The 16,144-nt window shown below is 35.3% G+C and overlaps 1 protein-coding gene and 1 long non-coding RNA gene across 4 annotated transcripts in view; both read right to left on the bottom strand.

Moving 5' to 3' along the window:
- Positions 1-16,144, bottom strand: part of FBXL7 (F-box and leucine rich repeat protein 7) — a 499,606-nt gene that overhangs the window by 387,549 nt on the left and 95,913 nt on the right. The window lies entirely within an intron of this gene.
- Positions 1,296-16,144, bottom strand: part of LOC140501634 (uncharacterized) — a 58,202-nt gene continuing 43,353 nt past the window's right edge. Inside the window, exon 2 of the long non-coding RNA XR_011966278.1 lies at positions 1,296-16,144. This exon is cut by the window's right edge and continues 38,793 nt beyond it. This is a non-coding gene — a long non-coding RNA (uncharacterized lncRNA).

Genomic DNA, 16,144 nt, shown 5'->3' with positions numbered 1-16,144 from the left:
TGGCAATAATGTTCACTTCTCCAGAAACATAGGCTCCAGATATGCAGCTACCATAACAGGAATGTGTCTAACTATAGCAATCGTCAGTAATAAAGCCAACCATTCCCATATCCAGTACAGAAAAATTCTCAAGAACAAGCAATTACCCATCACTAATGTTAGAAAACTGCTGTAGCTGAAAAGAACTGAGTGAATACCAGCAAAGTATCTCCATTACATCTGATTTTTGAGTCTCTCATGGGGATCAAATTTTAAATTTATTTCATGCTCTATAGAAAAGGTGAAATATGTAAATACCATCTTTAAACTAATACAGTTTTATGTCTATTGGGTACTATCTCAAGAAACCACTCAGGAATAAAAAAAAAAAAACTGGTAGGTGAAAGAGAAAAAAATATGCAAAGGAATGTGTATCTAGAATTAAGACAGCTCTCCATTTCATGAAAGGTAAAGCGTGGATTCCGGCAGTCATTTTGTGGGAAACTTGTTTGTCTTTAAGGTATAGTGGTATAGTTTGTGTTTAAGGCATAGTTTATATTTTTGTGTACTATCTCTTTTTTGGGCTAATCCCCACCTTTAATAAGCCATATGTTGGGTCTCTACCCAATAACACTGGGGTTCAAAGTACTCTGGTTTCACATTCCTAAAACTCTGATTCATGAACCCTCATTGGTAAATGCATCTTTAACATTCAACCCTTAAAAAAGCTAAAATCAAAGGCATAGACTGAAATGTGGTCTTAAAAACAACAATAACAAAATATTCCCCTCATAAATCCTCTGAACACCATAACTACACAAGAGTGAGTAGACACATAGGGTATAATAATAGAGAGACATATACTCAGGAACACATGTGGTTAAAGCAACTCATGCATTCAGCATTGACTTTCCTTCTAGGGCCACAGTGCTTCTCCCACCCTGTGAGGAGCTGGGCAAGTCTCTTAGCTGGGCTTTCAGAGACATCCTCTCCACAGTACAACTCCCAACAAGGGATTGTTCTCACCTCTAGTGCCAGAGATCATAGTCCTCAGAAATGTCTTTGGCCTCAACTGTGTCCCTAGAAAATGTGTGTCCTACTTTTTAAAGGGCCATGAGAGAGGTGACTGAGCCTTTTTCTATTCTGATCATGAACCTCTGTGTATTTCATAAAGAAGTAGCACATATTTCCACTCGTCTCCATTACTTACCTGTTTCTTCTGTGATTTAATCAACTGGGAAGAGGGAAAATAATTTGATCATGGGTACCTTGATCAGTTCTCCTCTCTGTCCCTTCCCCTCACTATATATGTATTATTTTCTAACTTATCTCTCCATAGTAAAAGAAGTGAAATTGGTAAAATCTCTAGTCTTGGAGTAAAAACAAAAACAAAAAAGCCCTGCCTTTGAATTCCAATTGTCAGTATGACTGGCCAAGTCACCTAACCTCATGGGGTCTCAATTCCTCAACCATAAAATGGTAATAATTATACTTGCATGACTTACAACCTTGTTGGGAAAAAAAGTACATCATAAACTATAAAACAGTAAAAAGTTCACAAATATGAGCTTTTATCACTATCTAATTTTTGTCTTTGATTCCTTCTCACTATTCTTCCTCTCATTTCAGAAAATTCTGGTGTTTGCTTTTATTGAAATTGACCTAAACTTGGCTCCTGCCAAAGAATTCCTGCTGAAAGATCTAGGCAGTGTTTACTCTCTGGATGGCCACACAAACAGGGTCTTTCTCTGACTTGGCTGGATTACAACCTGTACAGATCACCACAGTAGAGTAAGTAAAATGACACTTTGGGACAAATGAAACAATATCTTTAGATGGACTTGTATCATATGGACCTGGCCCACATGCCACATGAGTTATAAGACTGCTTGCCCACCAAGCAGCCTCATATTTTATTTTTACTGTTCATCTGGTTTCAATAATCCTAAATAAGACATATACATATATTTTATTACCTAGCAATGCACTAAGGCATCTGAAGCTTTTCAGGATTTGAATTTGTGCCCTCTTTTTAAAAAATCCCTCTCTTAGATGATGGTCTATAATGACTAAACTGGACCTAACATTTTATGAGCTCTCAATAAGACAACTGTTGCTAAACTATAATCCCCATAACCATATACATTATGACCATAGAAATACAATTTGTACAAAAGCAAAGCTTTTATTTTTTTTAAGCAAAAGTTATTCTATTCAAAGGCATTCTAAAGGTTATGAGTTTTATGCAGTCACAAAATTTAGGGAGATGTATGTTATTTGTACTTGCATGAGTTACCAAATTCTGGCAGCGTTTTTGAATTAATGAGTAAGGACAGGTATAGACAATAAAGCTACTAAAGGATTTGAGGGAAAATAAATTGCATTCAGGAGTCTTAAAAAGTTTCCTGGAAGTAAAGAAATTATGAGCTTCATCCTGTCCCAGAAAGGTGAGTACAATATTCAGTTCCATATATCAATTTTATGATATGTCTGTGCTCTTCAAGTATTTCCAGCTATATAGTATTTGATGAGAAAGGGGAAAAATGCCTTTTACACTTACATTCATCATATTATAATCCAAAATAAGTGTAATGTACTTGATCAAGCAAGAAAACATTCAACTTGCATCATTTGTCTCATGTTCATGGCGTTAGAAATCATGGAAACTTTGCCATCACTCATGCTGCCCCCTGCTGTAGCATGACCAGGCAGACAGAATTGTTATATACTCCCGCATATGAACAAAACTTGTCTGATTTGTACTGGTAGAGGTCAGTGCATGCCAAAGAATGTCTTGAGACAAGAGTAAGAGAATTTGAAAGCACTAATTTAATGTCAGTTTTTGTTTGGTTGAGGATGTCACCAAAACATCATTACAAACTGAACTCAATTTGCCTTCATTGAAGCTCCCCTAACAGTTCATTTCCTTCACCATGATCCTTGCAATATCCTCTTCAGCAATGTAAAATTGTCAACTAACTTTTTAAAAGATAATACACCAAAAAAGGGAAATTATTTTCTCTAGGAATATTTCACAATAAATATTTCATTATTTTATCTTACTCTATTGTTTAAACAACAGTAAGGTGAGGATATGAGACTCACATCCACTAATGCTCTCCTTTTCCCACTCCCATCTCTATATTTAAATCACAAGAAGGTTATAGTATCTTTAAATAAATGGTGATCTGTCCAATGATTCCTATGAACTGGACTATTGAAGAATCAGGGCCAACCTTAGCAATCAACAAGCAGTTATTAGGTGCCAACTTTGCCCCTGGCACCAGGGTGGGACCTAGGAATGCAAAAGCAAAAATGAAATCATCTCTACTCTTAAAGAAGTTATATAATTTTTTGAGAAACAATATACTTACGCATTCATCAGCATATAGATACATATGTACATACATACATATACATACATATATACATACATATATCATTTGAATGCTTGGGACTTGGTTCTTAGAGAGCAGGAATGCCAAGGAGAAGAAACAGACTGTATACTCATTTCCTTAATGAAGTTTTCAAGCAGATGAAATTTGGTCATGATGAACATCAAAGGAAATTTTGAAAGGGAAAAAGAAGTCACAAAAAGCCTACATATAATCCAAGGAACCTGCATAGAAGGGCCAATCAACCACCTCCATGCCCAATTTTCTTGCTGGGAAATTTTGTGAACTATTACTTCAGTATTGGCTCATTTTCCAAGATACTGCATGGTACCAAGATGGACTTAGAGATGATTTCTACAATTTGTGATACTCTGGAGATTTTTCTGTCTACAATTTTATCTATCCATCAATCAACAGTCATTTATTAAGAGCCTACTATGTGATAGGCACTGTGTTAAGTGCTGAAGATATCCCTCAAAAAGACAAAAGACAGTCTCTGTCCTCGAGGAGTTTACAATCTAATGGGAGAGACAATATGCAAACAAAGATATACAAAGCAAGCAATGAGATAAGTAAGAGAAAATTTACAGAGATAAGACATTGGAATTAATGTTGGGGAAGTCTTCCTGTAGAAAGTAGGGTTTTCATTGGAACTTAAAGGAAGACAGGGAAGTTGGTAATTCTAACTTCTTTCACACTGCATTTTCCAAAAGTAAAATATGCTGTCTGTATATAAAGGGAGCATAAGTTCTGTGCATATAAGTGCTGACAGACTTGATAACCTAGTTGGGAGAATGGGTTTGCACTGAGCCATCTTTCTCAAAAAGGACATGGATTTGTGAAATACCTGGCTAGGTTTAAAGTTGCCGTCTGTGACGATGCTACAACTATTCATAAAATCAAAGGATTTCCAACTGGAAGCATCTTTAGAGATCACTTAATTCAACACCTTCATTTTACTGGGTAAAAGCTTCATTTTCATCATCTAGAAATGGAGGGAGTTGGTCTAGAAGACTTCTAAGATCCTTTATGGTTCTAAATATAAAGTCTTATGACCCTAGGACCTAGAGAGAAAGAGCAACTTGAGTAGTTATGCCAGTAATAAATAGGACTCTTATTTGAATTCCTGACTTCAGGACACAATCCTGGCCACTTCATATTATACATCAATGCCCACATGTATGTAGAGTCCTCAAAAGAAAAGAATAATGCCATTCCCCAGACAATCCCTATGTTTCAGTCTCTATCTGAACCACCACTTTCATACCCTTCCCATCAGAAACTTGAACTATACCCGTGAAACTTCCTTAAGCATTGATATACTCATTTTGGACTTGTCTTCCTCTGGTTCCAGTTCTTTAGGATACTTACAGAAAAAGCAGAATTGAAACAGCTCAAAGGAAACACAGGATGTGCAAATGTAGAGTATCAACCCCCAATATTCATATGGACTATTTGTGTCTGACCTGTGGTACAGCATTCTGAGTGAGTATTGGTCTGATCAGCTATAGCCAGGCACAATAAAACTTACCTCTACATAGTGATATCATTTTGGTTCTCTTTAACAAGGACAACAACCAACCAATCAACTCTCTCTCCTCTGTATTTCCCTAACCTCACTTTTACGTTAGAATGTAAACTCCTTGACGGATAGATAGCTAGACGGTGAAACAGACTAGTAGTGTTAGACTGGGAATCATGAAGATTTGAATTCATTCCTGATTCAAACACTTACTAGCTACGGGACCCTGGACAAGTCACTTAACATCTTTCAGCCTCAGTTTTCTCATCTGTCAAGTGGGAATAATGATGATGAAGGAGAAGATGATGATGATGATGATGATAACATCTACTTCATGGAGTTGTGAGGATCAAGTGAAATAGAGTGTGTTCAGTGTGGTTCATATTTCTTAAAGTGCAATATAAATGCTAGTTATAACAACATGATGCAATATAGTGGTTGCGATAGCAGTAGTATTAGAAGTAGTAGTAGTGGCATATTAGTGTCTTTAGTACTTAGCACAGTGCCTGGAACAAAATAAGTGCTAAATGCTTGCTCCTCATGAACTCAACTATTTTCTTGAACAAGTGTTATAAGCCTGACAGTTTCCTTTAGAAGGAATAGCTAGGTGGATAATCCCCCTCCTTTCCTCCGTGCCCCAAATCAATGTTGGTAGCAAAGTGACCACCATTCTTAACTGGTATTTGTAAAATGACTAGGTAACAGAATTATATAACTCTGAAATTATAACTTCAATGTACAGGAAATTAGAAATAATGACAGAAGCAACAAAAAAGCCACTAAAATGTAGCCAATATGATCAATAAGATATGATGACTAAGCCATTACATTTATCAGGGTTTCTGTTATGCTAGTTAAAAGAATTATTTAGAAATGAAAGAATTTTAGGGAGGTTACTTGATTTAAGGGACAAAGTCAAACTCTGGTTAAGGTTTTATTGTCTCAATTCCCTTTCAGAATTTGAAACCCCTCGCACAGTTGTACTCAGACAAGTGACAATTAATCTCCCAGGTTCATGCTAGAAGGTTTTGAGAGCTCCATAATCTGTAGGCACTGAAATCTGATACCAGGAGAAACTCAAAATGAATCCAGCAAGCCTCCTGGGCTCTGCAGCAGAAAGAACAATGAGGTAGGCAGTTGACATGACCACTAGAAAGGTTGTGTGGCAGCAATCCTTGGCCATAAATTTGACTGGCATCTGTGTGGTGAGTATGTAGTAGAAACACATTGCTCCAGTGATCATGAGAAAGACAAATACTGATTAAAGGGAATACAGGAATCAATACCTTTTAAAACTGTTGAGGATCACAAGGTAAAGACACTGAATACTGAATTACAAATAGTCAAATCACAACTACAAAAGGAAACTAAAGTGATTATTTTTTAAATGATATTTTATACTCTACTGTAGTGTTTGGCACACATATTTCTATCTTCCATATTGTTAAAGACACAGCAGGGTAAAAACGTATTAATGGTCTTTCCATTGGTATTAGACAACAGACTCAAAGAATGTTTGATCTGGTAAGGATGTCAGACCATCCAGTTCAACCAACTCACTTTACAGATGAAGCAATAGAGACCTTAAGAGGAGAAGGAACTTGTCCCAAACTATGTAACACAAACAGGGAAACTTCCCTTTAGTTAAAAAAAAATCAGTGCTCTGAATTAAATATTTTGATGAATTAAAGGAATTGTTTGAAATGCAAGCTCACCAGACTATTTACTAGCACATTATATACAATATTTTTAGCAGGCATAGCAACATTTTCAAGTGATCAGCTGTGACTATTTGTGACTTGCAAAAGTCTTAGTTTGAAATTTCTGTTTTTCTAAACATATGGTACTCAGATAAAGTTCAGGCTCTTGTTCAACTTTAAATGGGAAAAAATGTTTTAACCACAAAAATCCATAGTCAACATGCTGATGTTTGTTAGGAGAATGCTTTCAGTTGACTAAGTACATTAGAATGATGTGAGGTTTTGAGAAGGGAGTCATGAGCATTGCTTTCTAAAGCGAAAGATCAGCAAATTCAAAGGGTCAAACATTTTATCTGACAGATAAAAAATGTCTTGCCCCATGATAGAACAAATGCATTTTAAATTCAGTTATTTAACGTAGAAGGATAACAATATTGTTTAAATGTATGCACAGTATTTATTTGCCTTGTAATAAAATCAATTTCTTAAAAAAAAAAAATCTAAGAAATTTGCTAGTCATGAACATAGGACCAGTTTCCTTACTGATAAACAGGTGGCCAGAACAGAAATTTGGGATAACTTTTGCACAAAATACTTATTGTCAGTTATGTTCTACACATTGTTCTGTGTTCTCCAATAATCCCTTCAAAAGACAATACTGATCCAGTGTAATTTAATGTAGTAAACAGAAAGTACTAATTGATGGCCTTTTGCCAATTCAAGTAACAATTGAATAGGTAGCGCTCAAAGAAAGAAGGAGCTAGACCAGAGGTCCTCTGGGAGAGTCTATTCATTTGAAGTCTTGTTTCTGTCCAATTTCTCCACGACAAAGTCTCCTGAGTCTCCTAGGTCAAAGTGCTATTTGGCTTCTCACAATTCTTTTACTGTACCCTCTTTCTAAGTCATGGAGCATTTTTCTCCATACAATCTCCAACATCACTTTCCTTTTCAGTCCCACAAACAAATCCTTGGTATAGAGGCTCTAATCTCTATTATAATGTTTTCCTGTCTTGCCTCCTGTTTTTTACCCTCCTATCTGACTTTTAAAAAAAATTCCTTTCACTTTTACATGGCAAACAGGTCTTTAACAAAGACTACATTTTTCTTCTCCTCATCTCCACCCCCGATCTCCCTTTTACAAATACTCCCAACCTATCCATTAGGTAGTTTGGCTGAGTAAAGATGCAGGTTCCCTTCCATTTGAGAGGCATATTTCTAAAGTTTCATATTTTTACTGTAAAAACATGCTGTCATATTAGAAACAGTCTAGTTTTCAATGGATATTTTGTTCACAGATGACAATTTTTTTAAACCATAGATTAATCACATTTTATAGCACAGAAAATTTATATCAGAAAGACATGAAAATATAGCCAGATTCCTTTCAATAGCAAAAATTCCATTTTTTTTAAATGTAAAAAAGCTACTGCTTTTCCACCAGTGTTATTTCAGTCGAAACAAACTGGAACTTACAAACTGGTTAGTCTTTTCACTTTTCAAGTACTATGAGTTTATTTGACAGAGAATGTCTATATAATACATACATATAAAATATATTACATGATTTCCAAATATAAATAACAAAAATAACGAAAACTTCAACAGTTCCTCACTGCCTAGAAGTCAAAATGAAAAGTCCTTAGCCTGGTGTTTATGGCCCGTTGCCACCTCACTTGAACTCATATAACCAGCCTTGTTCTATGCTGCCCTTGGCCGGTTCTTCATTCTCATCAACCTGGAGGATAAGAGATGTGTTGTTTTCTTAGGCTATCCTGAATCTCTACAGGTGATCTCTGAAGCCTGGAGTGTATGCCTACCAAACCCCTTCCTGCAAGTAACAGCTCAGAGATTGCCTCTTTCACAAAGCCTATCATGACTCTTGTACCCTCTCCCTGAATGTGCTCTAGCTTTTGAATACTATGTGGTAGCCAAAACTGATCACAAAATTCCAGAAGTGGTCTGAACAAGATAAAGAAAAGCAAACCATAATGTCTCTTTTAGAGAAGTTATAACTTCTTCTATCATAGTGTAAACTCTTGAGGGCAAGGCCATTTTTTTAGATTCTTTGCCTACCTATTATAGGGTACTGAACATAGTGTTACATATATATGTATATGCATGAGTGTATATATATATATATATATATATATATATATATATATATATACATATATACACATGCACATACATAAATACACATAAACACACACATATAGAGTGGGGGGAGAGAGAGAGATTGAGATTAGAATTTACTCCTACCATTTCCATTCGTATTGGAAAAAAATGCAACATACAATGGGCAAAAAAGTTCCATATTCAGGATAATGTGGTTCATGGTCTTACAACATAAAAAATAGGGTGATATTTGTTAGTGAAAAAAAGTCTTCTAATAAATGTAAACAGAGAAGTGGCTAAATTGGGGACATTTGTAAATATTTCTTCATTTGGGATGCCTACTTATAGTGTGGAGATTTGTCATCAGTTAGTTTATGAGGGAGAGAGAGGTTTTAATATATAATTCTAGCCACCTGATCATGTCTTACTAGGTATTAAGCAGGTGCTAAACTTTTGCCACCTTAAGTACTGCATTGTGTGGTTACTAACATTTCCTTGCATAATCTGCATTGATCAATAAGTCTGGGCTCTTTAAAGATGACTCATTTATAGTGGCTATGGCTTGATGTTGATTGATTGAAATCATAATCATCGCTGTTAATATAATCCCAATCCATCGCTATTAACCAACCAGCATGATTCTACCATTTGTCTGAAATTTCTTTGTCAGCACAATTAGTTAGGATTGTGTGAATATTGTCAGTGAGAGCCTTTTGATTTCCTTCTTGGGTCTTGGTTCTGTCATAGATTCCAAGGCAGACATGTTTATAGCCATCACTTTTAACAAAATTTGATAAATTCGATGTTGTACATAGCTATTTACATGTTGTCTTTCCCATTAGACCTCCACAAGGGCAGGGATTGTCTTTTACCTGTCTTCAAATCCCCAGTACTTAGAATAGTGCTTGGCATATAATAATAGGTAATTAATAAATGTTTATTGACTCACTATCGTCAGTTGTCTGATGAAGTAAGATCTGTAATTCTTGGTTTTGACATTATTATTCTACATAATCATAAAAACTATCAGACATGACAGTAGAGGTACTATGAATAACCATCAAGAAAATTCATGCTACTGTAAATTCAGATTCAATAATGCATTTAGGTGGATTTAATTAATTTTAATGAAGAAACTAGTTAATTAGATTAATAACACTTTCACATTTTAAAAAAATAGCTGTATAGGGATCAAACACACAATCTCCCTTTATGTTTACCTACTTATCATGTCATCACAACACATTTTTTTTTGTTAAATAAAGATCAAAAGGACAGTACTTGTTGTAGTGATGGATTTGTATGTCCTTTGCAATAACTACCATGCTGCTCCAAAGGTCACTAATTTACAAATAGGAAGCACCTTTTGTTTAGAGTATTTGTCATTTTTTTCAACAGCTTCTAAAAGAAAAATTGATTTATCTAAGTGATTGAACAAGCACAGAAGAAAAAGAAAAGAAATAGCATTAAACATAACTTATTTATTTACCATTATGAAGGTACTGTGCTGATGTTATTATCTGAAATAAGAGTTCTTAACCCTGAGTCCAAGAACTTTAAAAAAAATGATAACTATTACGATATAATGACTTAATTTGTAATATTATGTATTTTGTTTTATGCTTTTAAAAAACGATTCTGAGGAGAGGTCCCCAAGCCATCCCTAGACTGCTAAAGAAGTTCATGACTCATACACATGCACACGTATACCGAAAGGTTAATAGCTCCTGATATGAAAGACTTTAATGACAAATGAATGCAGAGCTGTTGAAGAAGCTAATTCAGGAAACAATATCGCCAAACTATTTCTAATTTTTTGGAGGTAGATTAGTTCAGGAAAAATGTTTTTGTGCCATTGCCTAATATTTCAATTCCTCACTTAGTCTAGGCATGCTAGGTATGGAGACATCTTAAAGGTTCATGGAAACCAAATCCTCCTACTTTTTAACGATTTGCCAGGTACTTTGGATTTATTCTCACCACCAAGGAAGGCATCAATTTTTGAGTGTGACTTTGCTTGCCAAAACAGCAGGGAGGTGTGGTCCAACAGAGGTTTTCTTATAGGAGGCAAAGCAGCTGGAGCCTGTTGAACCCATAAAGGTCTTGTGAGAAAGGCTGAAAACAGCACTCCTCATTTACAGTCAAGCTTTCAAAGCCACAACCACAGAGGAAAGGTGGGGTTAAGCTCTATAAAGAGAACTTTGCTTCTCTGAGAATTGTTTCAAACAGAAGAGGGAAAAATACTTGCAATAAACAGCTTGAGCCTATTTACAATGTTCCTTACCACTAAACAGAACAGGCATTAGCAGCTCCAATTGTCACAGGCAACATGAAGTCAACATAGCTGAAGAAATTCCCTGAGCGTAGGTTAGTATAAAAGAAAAATCTAAAGCTTGTATCGGCTTCATATGCAAGGGCCAAACACCCATGAGTGGAATATAAGGTATAGTATTTTGCTAGGTCAAAAGGTAGGTTTAAGATTTTCCTCTTTGGAACTGGACTTCTAAGTCTAAACTCTGACCTTCTCAACTCCTCCCCAAAAGAATGACAGACAAACAGAAGAACCTATTATATTATTTTCTCAACTCCTAATGCCTAACTGTTTTACTAAAGTGCCAAACCATCCCCATCCACATACATCACAAGTCCAGGACTGATATTCTAACTATCAACATGCCTCACCTTTCTATTAATCACTCAGGTATTCCATAGGCCCTTCCCCTGACAATCATTCGGGATCATTGACTCATCATCTGCATAAGAATCCATAAGAATCATCTCCCCAGTCCCACCCTCCATCCCATTTCATGTGTTCCTTAGAGATTGATTATCAAATCAACGTTATCATTGCTATTGTAAAGCACATGGCTGGAATTCTGAGCTATAGGCTGCCTGGGTTGATGTACCCTCCTCTGCCTACCACTTCCCACTTCCTCCTAGCCATCCATATTAGCCCTAAATTTAATATATAGATTAAATATCAAATATATACACACATATATGATATATATAATTTTCTATATACAGTCTGCTCCCCTCTCTCCCACTGGAATACTTGAGTGCAGAATTATTTCATTTTCATCTTTATATCCCTAGAACTCAGAAAAATTCCTGGCTATTGATTGATATTATTAAATTATTTTTCAATTTACAAATAGAATTAATGGAAAATTAAGCATTCAATTAACTCTTTAGCTGGTTTTCTTGTTCAACTCTTTCACTTTCAGAGGACCTAAAACTAAAATTTATTTTTTATATGGATCTATAAAACATATCTCATTATTCATTCATCCAAATCCACTACTCTTCCAAATTTCCCCATTTCTATCAAGGTTACTACCATTCCTCTAGTCACCAAGAACTTAAAACTTATCATCTGCTGTTTAATGTCTTTCACATTCCAAGTGCAATCAGTTATGAGATCTTGTGGTTTCTTTGTCCACAATATCTTACATACGTTTTGGGGCCAAAGGAGAGGAAACTGGTGGTAATGCACAGCAGTGCCCCATGGGAATAGTAGACAGAGGATATGCCAGTGCATCATGGAGTATGCCTTCTTCCCATCATTCCCCACTGTAGAGAACTTCTAGCAACTCAAAACATGCAACAAATTGCATGCTTCAATCCAAGCTTCAAGTTACTCAAGACTTAAATTAGATAAAAAGTTGATATGGCTCTAAGAGGAGACTGCTGGGAGTTGAGGTAGTTCAGACCACTGAAATCTGGGTTTACAATTTTTTTCCCTTTTTAATAATGAAAAATGATTGGCCAAGACCCAGGAAATAACTAAGTGTGCCTGAGAAGAGGAGCAGTGCCCAGTCTCCACCCAGGTCAGTTAAACTAAGTAGCATACATTCTTCTTTGGACCAAGTGCCATAATAGTCATAGTTTTCTCTGGCTTTCATCCATCCTCTCTCTTTCCATATAGTCTTCACCCTCTTTCTGACCCGTATCACATCACACTTGGACTATTGAAGTGGCCTCCCTCTGATTTCTCTTATCTCCTGCCTCTCCTCCATATTGCTGCAGAGACAATATTCCTAAGGCATAGGCCCAACTGTGTCACGCCTCTGCTCAGTAAACTCCCAATTAACTCTTGAAATAAATGCAAACTCCTTGTTTGATATTTAAAAGCTCTTATAATCTTGCCTTTTCCTACCTTTCCAGGTCATCATATTTAATTTAAATTATTACATACCACCTCCTTCCCCTCTTCATGCATTCCATAGTCTATTTAAACTGGACTTCTTGCAGTTCCTCACAAAATTTCATCTTCTTTCTTTGAGCAGACTATCTCCTATACCTGCGATTTACTCCTTCTTCACCTTTGCCTTAGAATCTCCACTTTTCTTCAAAGCTCACCTCAAAAACCATTTAAATGAGGTCTTTCTTGATCTTTTCAGTTGCCAGTATAACTCTTCAAAACCTTATTTTGTATTTACTTTACATGTACGTTGTACACATCCATACATATCTATATCTGCATATGTAGATATAGTCTTTCCAATAGGTTGTGACCTCTTTGAGAACTAGGACTGGTTCATTTCTTTTTATTCCTAGCAGCTTACAAAACACCTAGCACAGAACAATGCTCCACACAAGCTGACTTATTGATTGATAATTTCTTCAATTTTGACATTAATATTTTGACAAGTTCTCAAGGACATATGGAGGAAAAGAGAATGGATTCCATTTCATATTTTCAAGAATACAAAACAAGATAAAATTACATATTGTGAATAGCTGAGAAATGAAAACTGAGAATCTATCATTTTCTAGAGAACATTGCAAATGGACAAATATCTAAAATTAGTTTAAATGGTGCAACCATACTTAAAATATTGAACAATAATAACTCATATTTTATACTGCTTTAAGGTTTACAAAGCACTTTTTTCTTTTTTTTTAATAAAAGTCATTTGAGATAATTAGTACAAGCGCAATTATTCTCACTTCACTGATTTAGAAAGAACTGAAAAGTGTGTTAATTTGCCTAATATCAGCCAGCTAGTAAAAACCAGAGCCTGGGCTAGAATTTTCTAACTAGAATATCAGAAGACCATAAATCTGGAGGGACTGTAGGAGCCATCCAGCCCAGTCCCCTCATTTTGCTGCCCAGGAAGATCAGTGCTCTTTTCAATAAACAATCTAATGATTAAATTACTTGGGAAAGACTTTTTAAAGAGATATTATCTCCCAAACTGGTCATACCATTCAATAAAGAGCAGGCAATTTTAGAAATATTATAGAATAGCATTTTGCTGAGCTGGGAGAAAGGACCTAGATCATCTATTTCATTCCCTTCTTTTTTCATATGAAAAACACCTTGCCCCAAGTCACAGCTAGTATTAGAACTCAGATAATGGTGCTTTTTGTCCAATACTCTTCCCACTAGGTTACACAAAATAACTTTTTCCCAGATCCAAAGAAATAAAGTTATACAGGGTCATTGTCAAGTCTCAAAGAGATTAAGAAGTAACCAGAGATTAAAAGCTTCAAAAAACTGATTCACAAAGAAATGTACAATCCAGCTAGGTTTTGTACTGTACCAAAAACAAAACCAAAATTCCAGAGATAACAATATAACCAAGACAGGGAAGAAGTGTATGTTTCATTTTTTCATTTGGATTTTCTTAGTGGTAATTATTTTATAGGAATGTGTATACTATTATTTCATAAATAGTCTTAAATGATAATTGTATCCTTCCACATTGATCATTTTTAAGATGTTTCCCTCTGTAACTGGTAGGGAAAGAAAGTTTGTGTAATAATTCTCCAACCCACAATCTGCCCATTCTTAAATGGGAACCTTTGCTTTTAAATCACTATTCACTTCATGCTTCACACTTCACTATTAAAATTTAATCATTCCCTTTAAACAATGGAAAGGAAAGCAGATACCTCAAAGGAATAATGTAGTCCTCATAGATATCCTCACTGACTTTTTAATAACAGCTAATAAAATTTTTCATCAAATATCAATTTCAAGCCTGAGATGAGGGGAGATTTCTAGACATATAGATAATTAAAGCTAAAAAGATATTTCTGATTGATAATTTGTATATGTCTTACTGGCAGCTTATTGACAGAATGAAGAAAATAAGCCCTTCACTGATTCACAGAGGTTCTTAACCTAGGGTTCATTAACTTGTTTTAAAAATAATAGTTTTGATAACTGTATTTCAATATAACTGGTTTCCTTTGTATTTTACCTTATGTGTTTTATTTTATACATTAAAAAGCATTCTGAGAAAGCTCCATAGTTTCCCCCAAACTGCCAAAGGCATCCAGAACCTAGTTTAAAGGATACTTAGTATATACCCACTCACCAAAACTATATGTTTCTCCCCCTGCACGCTGCCAGCCAATGACTGGAGCTAGGACTTACACATTACACATGTCTAAGTAGATCGGTTTATAGAAAAGAAAAAATTATTAATTAGATTTATCAGAGGCTTTAGAAATCATCAAGGCCAACCATCTCATATTTATAGGTGAGGAAACTAAAGATTGGAATGTTAAATGATTTGCCCAGGGTCACAAGTGTCAAGTGGTAGGGTTGGATTTTGAACCCAAGTTCTGTCAGTCAATCAATAAGCATTTATTAAACCTTTATAATATTCAAGTCAATCTTACCACTGCATCATGCTAGCCAAAATTCCTCATCTAACTAAGACCCTGCTATGATACCCTAAAGTGGAAATTCATATTCAGTTGGTCTATTTTGCATTCCATTCAAGTCAATTTATTTGTTCAATAACCAGAAGGACCTAGTTTATATGGCAATTTCATTTATATGGCCTATAAGGTAAGGGACTCATAGCATTATAGAGATGCTGAAAATCATTTCAGAATCTCAAGCTCGTTTTTGAAATTTAGAGGTGAAGAAATTTGTTTTCATAGCAAAGTGTTTAGATCCAATCAGTGGGACTCTACTTAGTAACCATTTATGTGACTGTGAATCAAACAGGGTCTATCACCTAAACCCATCTCTTTACAAGAACTCTTTAGACTGGTGCTATAAGGAGTAATAATAGTGCAAGAGCCAGAAACTATATTATGATTTTTTGAAGAGATGGAAGAAAAGGGTGACAGCAATGCTGATTTTTATGTATCAGTGAGGATCCCCAAATTCACTCCACTTCATTTATATGCAAAAAAAACAAGAGAAATGCCCTCTCTGTTCCAAAAGGATGCAGCTAACAACTTGTTTCTTTGCACTAATGCCATCATTGAAATTTAATACAATATTTTCTATTTTATTTCTCTGCTCTTGCTATTTTAAAATCTTATGAAAATCTCTTATCAGTACCCTCAGCTATATTCAGTCTGAAATTGGTCCAAATACAGACTATACTTTCCCCTAAAATTTGTTTACAAGAAACTTAAGTTTAGCTCAAAGTAAGTAAGATGTCTTGTTACTGGTGTCTTTA

The sequence above is a fragment of the Notamacropus eugenii genome, chromosome 4 (genome assembly GCF_028372415.1).
Source record: "Notamacropus eugenii isolate mMacEug1 chromosome 4, mMacEug1.pri_v2, whole genome shotgun sequence".
NCBI lineage: Eukaryota > Metazoa > Chordata > Mammalia > Diprotodontia > Macropodidae > Notamacropus > Notamacropus eugenii.
The sequence above is the reverse complement of the archived record's forward strand: the minus strand, read 5'-3'. Positions and strand labels throughout refer to the sequence as shown.